Below are 8,264 nucleotides of genomic sequence, written 5' to 3'. Positions count from 1 at the left end.
AGGCTGTTACACAGGATCTGGCCTCTCAGTGACAGCAGGACCCTAGACTGTGGTATAGTCTGCAATCTCTGGACACACAAGCACTGAGGTACATCTGTTGACGCCTGTCCAGTGCGTCAATGTACTTCTCACTGAAAATACACGTCCTCTCCCAGAAATTTATTGACAACTGGCGAAGCCCCCTGCAACTCCACCCTACTGCACTCCAACCACAACCACACACAGGCTAACCAGCTGTCAGAACTCTTCAACAGTTTGGAATGTCTGTGAACCTCTCTGACGTGCACGTACACCGAAAATTATTCATACTAGTAAAACAATAAAAGTTCTGAAAATAATTAGTTTTTAAAAAGTTAAAATTTCATTAAAAATCAACTACACAAAATTACAAACCAACAATTAAATATTTTAAGTTAATTCAGCATTAAAAATTGTAAAATACCTTTAACTTAAAATGAATAGAGTCGCTCAACCTTTGCTGTGTAAGATGGAGCAAGCTCAGAAGGCAGATTTTTCCCGCCAGCATCGCTGTGAAACTGCAGGACATTGACACTGGCCCGCTGCACTCCACCATCCAATCCCAGCCAGACCGACAGCACTGAGGACCTCTGAATTGATCTGGATTGTTAAACTGACCCTTCCTGCAAAAAGTGTGGCACCACTGGTTCAGCATTGCACTTGAAAGGTTGTACTACCGACAGTGCGGTACTCCCTCTGTACTGCACGGGACTATCAGCCCAAGTTATGTGCTGAGGTAGGCAGGGCATGGTCAAAGAGATAGGTTTCAAGGAAAAGCCACTGCGTGTCAGTATTGCAATACTGCGTAGGCTGTCTACATGAGTTAGGGTGCATGCAGCTGCTTCTGGAACGAGGAACCAGGTAGTAAACAAGAGGCTAAAATTGGAAGAATGCGGTTCTGGAGCATTGTCGAGGAGAAGATTAGAGAGATAAAGGGACGGTCGTTGAAGCGATTAATATGAGGGAAATCGGCGAGGTGGAAGTAGATGTTGTGAGGGAACGGGAAGAGGATCTGGATGCTCAATTCAGGGTCAACTGGAAGGGCCTGGTCGCGGGGTGGGTTTAACCCCTGCGACGGGAGTATGGGATGAAGTTTGTAGGATACGAGGGAAGCACCCATCCATTCTGGAGGTCCGGTGTATCAAACGGGCTCTGCTTGCATTACCGGACCAGTTTGGGATAAAGGCCAGAAAAAGTCATGTGTCACTTTTGTCGCGGCGATGTCACGTACAAGGGACCTGATTATGTGTTGGGACACGTGGGTGCGTTCCAAAACAAGATGAAAGGTTTGCCAAAGCTGGGGCTCCGTCGTGGCTTTTGTTGCATTTCTCCCCATTCTTCTGGTTACGTTTGTAAACGTTAACATGAGCAAATGTTTGCCCCGCGTAACAAACAATGCACACTGGATAAAACAGGTGGAGACTGGTTTGCGTGTTTACTGCATGTTCGGGTGGAAAGTGGGACAATCTGTTTTTTGCCGTGTCCGGAGGTGGCGCAGTATTGCACACACAGGCAAAGGGGTGAGAGATGACTTGTCTAGCAGTGGAATGGAAGTGATGCTCTGTAAACAATCGCACCAAGACTTTTCTAGGTAGCTCATTTTTTTATTGTGCAAGTAATGACGTGCGTCCCTGGAGCCGCCTTATTAGTAGCATCACTTTGATTGCACTTTTTTCATTTTGTTTTTAATCTCCAGGTCCTTGGCCGCTCCGATAAGGGACGTGTGGACGTGTGCGTGATTTGCAGAATGTTGCATTCCAGTCCGCGGCGGAGTCACGTTCCCGGAAGCGGAGCATGACATGTTTTTTTTTGTCGATTGCCATTAAACTCTTCCAGCATCTGGAGTTAACGTCGCTCGAGGGGCGGGAGAGAAAGAATGTTCTCAAAATTGAACTGCGTGGTACGCCGCGTCTTAGCTGCTTGTAAACTTCGATTCAAGGTATAGCTTCCAATCAAGTGATGAATTTTCAGCTGATATCACCCATCCTCTTTCTGGAAGGGTAAAATGCGAAAGAAGAACTTGAAAGCTTAATCGGCCTCTCTTAATTCGATTCTTGCACTTTCAAGTGGGAAGGAAGTATATATGTTTTATTCGTGAACGATCTTTCAAATGTTCCTTCCTAACTAACCACAGAGAAAAACCTGTCGTTTCCCTTTCCTTTCCCAAGCAGATTATGTTGAAATTCGATTCTTGGATATGATCGATCATTGCGATCGCGAAGCGATCCGACCGATATGCTATTTGAGTTTGCATTCATTCCAGGAAGAAGGCTGAGCTTTTAACGGGGCGGGGGCGGGGGTGGTGGGGGTGTAGAGAAGGTTATCTGTCTGTGCAACCCTTGGCCGAATCCCCCACGCATTCATCGTGGGGTGCACTTTCTGCGCACACCCTGTCCTCTCCCGAGTGTCTCCGCCTCCTTCATTATTTATCCATTACCGCGTACCATATGGCAACCGTTACTTTTACTTTTGTTATGCAAATTTAATTTTTCTTTTGCACACGTAATATTACCCACCAAAAAAAAACAACATGGCGCAGGGCAAGCCGGAGCTGGGCTGAAAAGTTGCTGCCTATTTTTTTTTGTTGGAAGGGGAAAAAAAATTAACATAGATACACAAAATACGGCGCTGCTCGTACTCTTGGTGAATGTGTCGACTGGCAGCGCGAGAGCCCCAGGTAAGTGTCAGGCTGTCAGTCAACGACTTGGGGGCTGGTGGATGCCCGGGGATCTGGGCTCGGCGCGCGGCGCGGACTGGACCTGCGGAGCGCTGCGCTGCTACATTACATGCACTGGCCTAAAAAAAACATTTTTATTTAAGGATGTACCGTATCCGCCACTTAACGCGGATGCAATGCAGCGAGGCGAGTGGATCGCACCTCCGAAGTTTCCGGTTATTTTAAAGGAGGAGGGAGCAATTTTGAGAATAAATGGCCGGGTGGGTGATGGAGAGGGGGAGAGTGATTGACGGGCCGCGGCGCGCGCGCGGCGGCGGTTGGCCCCAAGGCTCGGGCCGCCCGGGTGTCCCGGGAGCCCGGTGTTTACCTCAGCAGCAGCAGCCGCCGCCGCCGCCCTCTCGCAGGCCGGGGAGCCGGACGCCTGGGGCTAGAGGCCGTCCCGCCGCCCGCTGTGGGAGTCCCGTCCCGGCCCGGCACTGGAGGCCGGGACGGCGGAAGGGCAGCGGTCGGCGCCCCGAGGCCGTTCCCTCCTCCCTCCCCCGGCGGCGGCGGCCGTGACCCCCGCCATCTTCTGGAACCCGGGTGGAGCGCGGTGGCGGTGGGAGGAGGAAGTGATGGGGGAGGATGAGGAGTGGAGGGGGGAGTTGGGGGGCTGAGGAACTAAAAGAGTGAGGGGAAAACTATTAGGTGGAGAGGAGACAAGACAATGAGTGGTAGTTGGGACTGGGAGGAAGGAAAAGGATATTGAGAAATCAAGGGAGAAGTAAGGAAAGTGGCGCTCAGAAGGCAACAAGGGGAGGATGTGAGGTGGGGAGGAATTATAGAAAGAATGAAGACTATGAAGGAAGAGAAGGTAGTAAAGGTGCAAGAGGGTGTATTTGACATTGAACAAGTAGAAGAGAGATGGATTGTGAGGTGCAATGGCAGGTGGTAGTGAGCTTAGAAAAGGAAGTGGAGGGGAAGCACAGTGAAGGAGAGAACAAGAAATTGATAGGCAAACTGAGGGGAATTCTGGAGTAAAGAGGGCGTGAGTGCATGAGAGAGTAAAAGGGGGAGCCCTATATTAAGGAGATTGCACTCAATAGTTATTACATTATAAAGAAGAGAAAATCAAAGTGCTCTAAAGGGATGAAAGAGGAAGGAGGGAATTATGAGTAAAAGGGAGAAAATATTGAAGGTGACATTGAGGTGGGGAAAGAGCAGAATATGGGAGAGAAGGGAAAAGTGAATGAAGCAAAGAGAATGGGAAGCTGAAAAGGAAAAGTGGAATTTGAAAAGTAAGCAAGAGAAGATGGGAGGATGGAGGGAACACATTGTAGGAAGGTAAACAGAAGGTAGGAGAGAAGAGGTCAGAGAGAAGGAGAAAGATGAGTGATTTGGGGAAGTTGGAGTAAGAAAGTTGAAATAGATGAGAAAGGTAAGAGATTAATTGCTTGGAGATAGTGAAGATAGGAGAAGCTGCAATCAAGAAGATAAAATGAGTAGAGCAAGCTGAGAGAGGTGAAGATGCAAAGTGTAAAGGAATTGAGGAATTAAAAAAAAATCTAAGATACAAAAGATGCCAGTTGGGAAAAGTGTAATCCAGCCTACTTGTATCTTGAAGCATTAGGTCCATTGCCCTACACGTCACAACTCCTCAAGTGCACATCCAAGTACTTTTTAAATGTGATGAGGTTTCTTCCTCAATCACCTCTGCAGACAGTAAGTCCCAGACCTTTACTGCACTCTGAGAAGGGATAAAAAATATTTGTTCTACTTAAGCCACTCATGATTTTATGTACCTCATTGAAATATCCCCCAATTTCCACTTTTCCAAGAGAACAATTATTTATCCACACTGTTCTAGTAGCTACAATTTTCCAGTCCTGGCAACCTCTGCAACACAAATGCATCTTTCTTGTAATGTGATGACCAGTACTTTATTTGCAGTGCTAGGTGTGATCTAATAATTCTATGCAATTCTAATATTCTCCTGGTCAGCTATTAAAATAGCATCTCTGTAACCACCTTATTGACTTGTCTTGCTACCTTTAATGTGACGCACACCCATTCTTCCCATTCTTGGTATCCAAACATTTATTGTTTAATCCCTTGCCTTGTTGCATAGCCACAAATGCCTCTTTTCTGTGGATTGAAATCCATTTACCACTTTGCTGCCAGCTGACCAAGCAAGCCATCCCTATTATCCTCGCTGTCAAACACTCAGCCAATTATTGTATTTTATTCATTTTCTGGAACGTGGCAAAGAGTAATTCTGCCCATTTGCCTCCAAACAGACTTGTTTGGCCATTTCTGTGGGTCTGGAGTTGCACAGAAGCAGTTTAAGGATGGCAGATTGATTTCACTTTATCAATGAAATTAAACTTCCACAGCTGCTGGGGTGGGATTTGAGTTCTGGTCTTCGGATCATCAGTCCAACCCTCTGGCTTATTTCTCTGGTAACTTAATCACTGCCACCACCATACCTATTTTAATCAGCTACAAACTTCTTTCTCAAAAGAACTGGCATAAGGAAAGCAGAAAACTATAATGGAGTGGAATAAAAAGAGAAAAGGGAAAGATGAGAGCTAGTGAGATGGAAGGTAGAGGAAGAAGTGGAGTGTGCAGAAACAAAGAAAAACAGGGTTACAGAAAAGGGCAAAGGAGAGGAACTAAGCTGAGAGAGAGAGATTGAGGGGGAAGAATGATCACGAGACTTGGTCAAAGTTTTAAGTTGTTGGGAATTTCCTTTTTTTAAACTCTAAATCTGGGAAATGGTCTTTGTAAAGGTGTTTGATGTAAGTTATATGGAGCAGCAAAGTAAATTGAGGGAGGAGCATTTAGTTCCAGGAAAAAAAGGTTACTATGGTAAAGAGGAAGATTGCATGAAGACAGGAATGCAAGGGACAAGAATAACGTTGAAAAGATTTGGAGGAGTGAACAGAGGACGTATGTGAAGGATAATGGGGTGGGGGGCTAGAAGGAGAATTTGTTAGAGAGTGTGAATGAAAACGATGGCAAATGAATGTTGACAAAACAGTATAGGAGGGGCGAATAATGTGGAAGAGCCCATGCAACAGATTAGGAGTAGGTTGTATAGCATGAAAAGTAAGGATCCTGGAGTATTAACTTGGTATGATTTTAGTGAGACTGGAAGATCGTTGGGTGGAAATCAGGAGGGGGCCAGGGGACTGGAGAAGCAAAACACTTCTCTTCCTCCAGTGTTTTCTTATATTAGGATTATGGAGCTAAGGGAGTTAAAAGTATTTGAAGCTAGGTCTGGCAGTAGCAAAGCAAAATGATAACCTGCTACATGTATTTACTGTTGCAATCCTTGGCTTTGAGGTGATGAAGGTATTTCTTGTACTGGCAGGAATGTTGATTAACAGACTTTGTCACCTGATGTGGGTGAGGGCATTTAAAAAAAACAAAAACTGGGTGGTTAATTGAAGCAGCAATCTTGTTGCTTCAGAATAACAAAAGTGAGCTTGAGATGGTTCTGGGACAGGATGAGTATGATGGTTTGGAGACAGGCAGACTGGTTGTCCTAAAGGAGCCTTTTATATGATGGGTACTGCACTGCACATGTGGTCACATATGAAACATGCTGTGTTGTGATTGAAAAGACTATACTTGTGGAGCTAAGATTGGGTTGATCATGAGAGCCATGCTATAGGGGTTTAAATGGGGAACATGTCCATGAAATGGATAATATTTTAAATGTTTTGAGTGTTTTTAAACTCTAAGCAGTGTTGATGAGTTTTAGACAAGGATTTGGAGAGAAAGGGAGAAAATTCAGAGTTTAAAAAATCAGTTGTGTGTAGAAGAGTGATTATCTAGTAAACTGGATTTGGGTGGAATATGTGGATGTTAGAAGGTTGGAGAAGTTCACTGAGATAAATTTGAGAGAGACCAATTTTTGAAGTCCAGAATATTGAAAGTAACATTTTGGAAGACCAGTAACCAGTGAAATATAGCAGGAAGATTTGGGAAGGCTGAGGATAGCAGGGAAAAAGTTAAGTGTATTAAAATTGTGATGGGGAGGTATAAAAATGTAATTATAGGAAAGTGGGCCATTTAATTCCCCAGGCCAATTATACAATGTATGCTCCTTCCATTTATTTGTCTTGGTTTTGCTATCCTTTGTACACATGCTTAGCAAAAATCTAACAAATTTCAGTTTTGAAATTTTCAGTTGGTATGAGTTAGTGGAATGCAGGGTGAAAGGCATATTCTGGGATTGAAAAATGAGGGAAGGAATAGTGTTGGTTCCCATCTATTTTGAAGTGTGTTGATTATAAATTGTGAAGGAAATATTGAAACAAAAGGCTTTTTTAAGTATGGCAATTCATATGGAAGAACTTTGTGTGGGTTAATGAGTATTATGATTTTACCCATTCTCCTAGTGCACCCTGAACTTGATTTTTGGAAGGAAAGTGAAAATGGGCCTGGGGAAAGAAGGGGGGAAGCAGTGATATGAACTCTCCCACTTATATGTACCACTTGCAACTCTGTGCCCTCTGAAGCTGACAGAGCTGAATATGGCGAAGAGTGAGATGGAAGAAGTGACTGCACTGGAGAGCATATTTCCCGTGTTATAGAACAAGTGTACATGAGTAACGGGGAGGACCTCAATAAAAATGAGAGAGGAAGCAGGTGGACAGCTGAGAATGTTTTAGTAGTAGGAATAATGAATGTAAGCAACCATGTGGTAATTTAAATGGCATTCAAGGTGCCCCAAGAGGTTGAAAGAAGTAAATTTAATGGAGTTCCATAGCTGAATGCAAGGAATTTCATGGGATTAATGTGGATTTATCTTGGAAAGAAATGCAACTAAATTTGTATGTAATTTAGTAGAATGTTTGAGGGGGGTGGGGAAAGAAGGAAGATGTGCCTTTCTGTAAAGGTGTGGCACAGTCAAATTTGCAGGTTACTAGTTTCATGTAAACGGCCCACTGCTTTTTAATCATTTGCTCAAACGGACCTTCTGTAAATCTAGCTCCAGTGTGAGCTTAATTTGTATAATGTGCAAGTCAGTTTTAACATAACAGGAAGTTGAGGAGAATGTGTTTTTTAGAAGTGGTGTTAACCTATTCTCTACTTCCATACTTGCTGCTAGAAATCCTGAGTTTAAACTGCTTTGTGTGCACTGGGTGGGGCTGGGACTGGGACTGGCTACTCAAAGTCCCAGGCTAATGAACGTGGATGGAATCATGAATAAGGGTTGTGATTTTAAACCAGCATCTTATATATATATATATATAAAAAAGTGTGGGATCTGCAGCCTGGATCAGAAGAGAGCTACTGCAGAATCTGTCTGATTTGCTTGAAGTGACTTCCTATCGTTCAGTACCACTGACAGGATGAAGGTTTAAGGCTGAAGTAGTCTGGATATACACCAAGTGTAGGGGAAGATTGTGTATCTGATTCTGGGTGGGTTGCAATGAGTTCCTAATTATAGGATGTGTGTGTGTGTGTGTGTGTGTATGTATGTTGTATGTGTTTTTATATACATACGCACGCACGCACATATACACAAAACAAAATAAAAACAGGTGGGTGGGATAAACACTTTAATACCCAGTGATGT

General features: G+C 44.2%; 1 protein-coding gene across 3 annotated transcripts in view; it reads left to right on the top strand.

Annotated features, from left to right (window-relative positions):
* The first annotated feature begins 836 nt into the window (after positions 1–836).
* The window catches only part of bahd1 (bromo adjacent homology domain containing 1), a 62,525-nt gene continuing 55,097 nt past the window's right edge, over positions 837–8,264 (top strand). Inside the window, exons 1-2 of one of the 3 annotated variants that reach the window (XM_052017173.1) lie at positions 837–879; positions 1,715–1,957. The gene's annotated coding sequence lies outside the window, so the exon portion shown is untranslated. Of the gene's footprint in view, positions 880–1,377; positions 1,610–1,714; positions 1,958–2,323; positions 2,696–8,264 lie in introns of those variants that run through there. The other 2 variants (XM_052017179.1, XM_052017188.1) reach the window with 2 other exon arrangements.

The sequence above is a fragment of the Pristis pectinata genome, chromosome 1 (genome assembly GCF_009764475.1).
Source record: "Pristis pectinata isolate sPriPec2 chromosome 1, sPriPec2.1.pri, whole genome shotgun sequence".
In the NCBI taxonomy this organism is placed as follows: domain Eukaryota; kingdom Metazoa; phylum Chordata; class Chondrichthyes; order Rhinopristiformes; family Pristidae; genus Pristis; species Pristis pectinata.
This window is presented reverse-complemented; position numbering and strand designations above follow the sequence as displayed.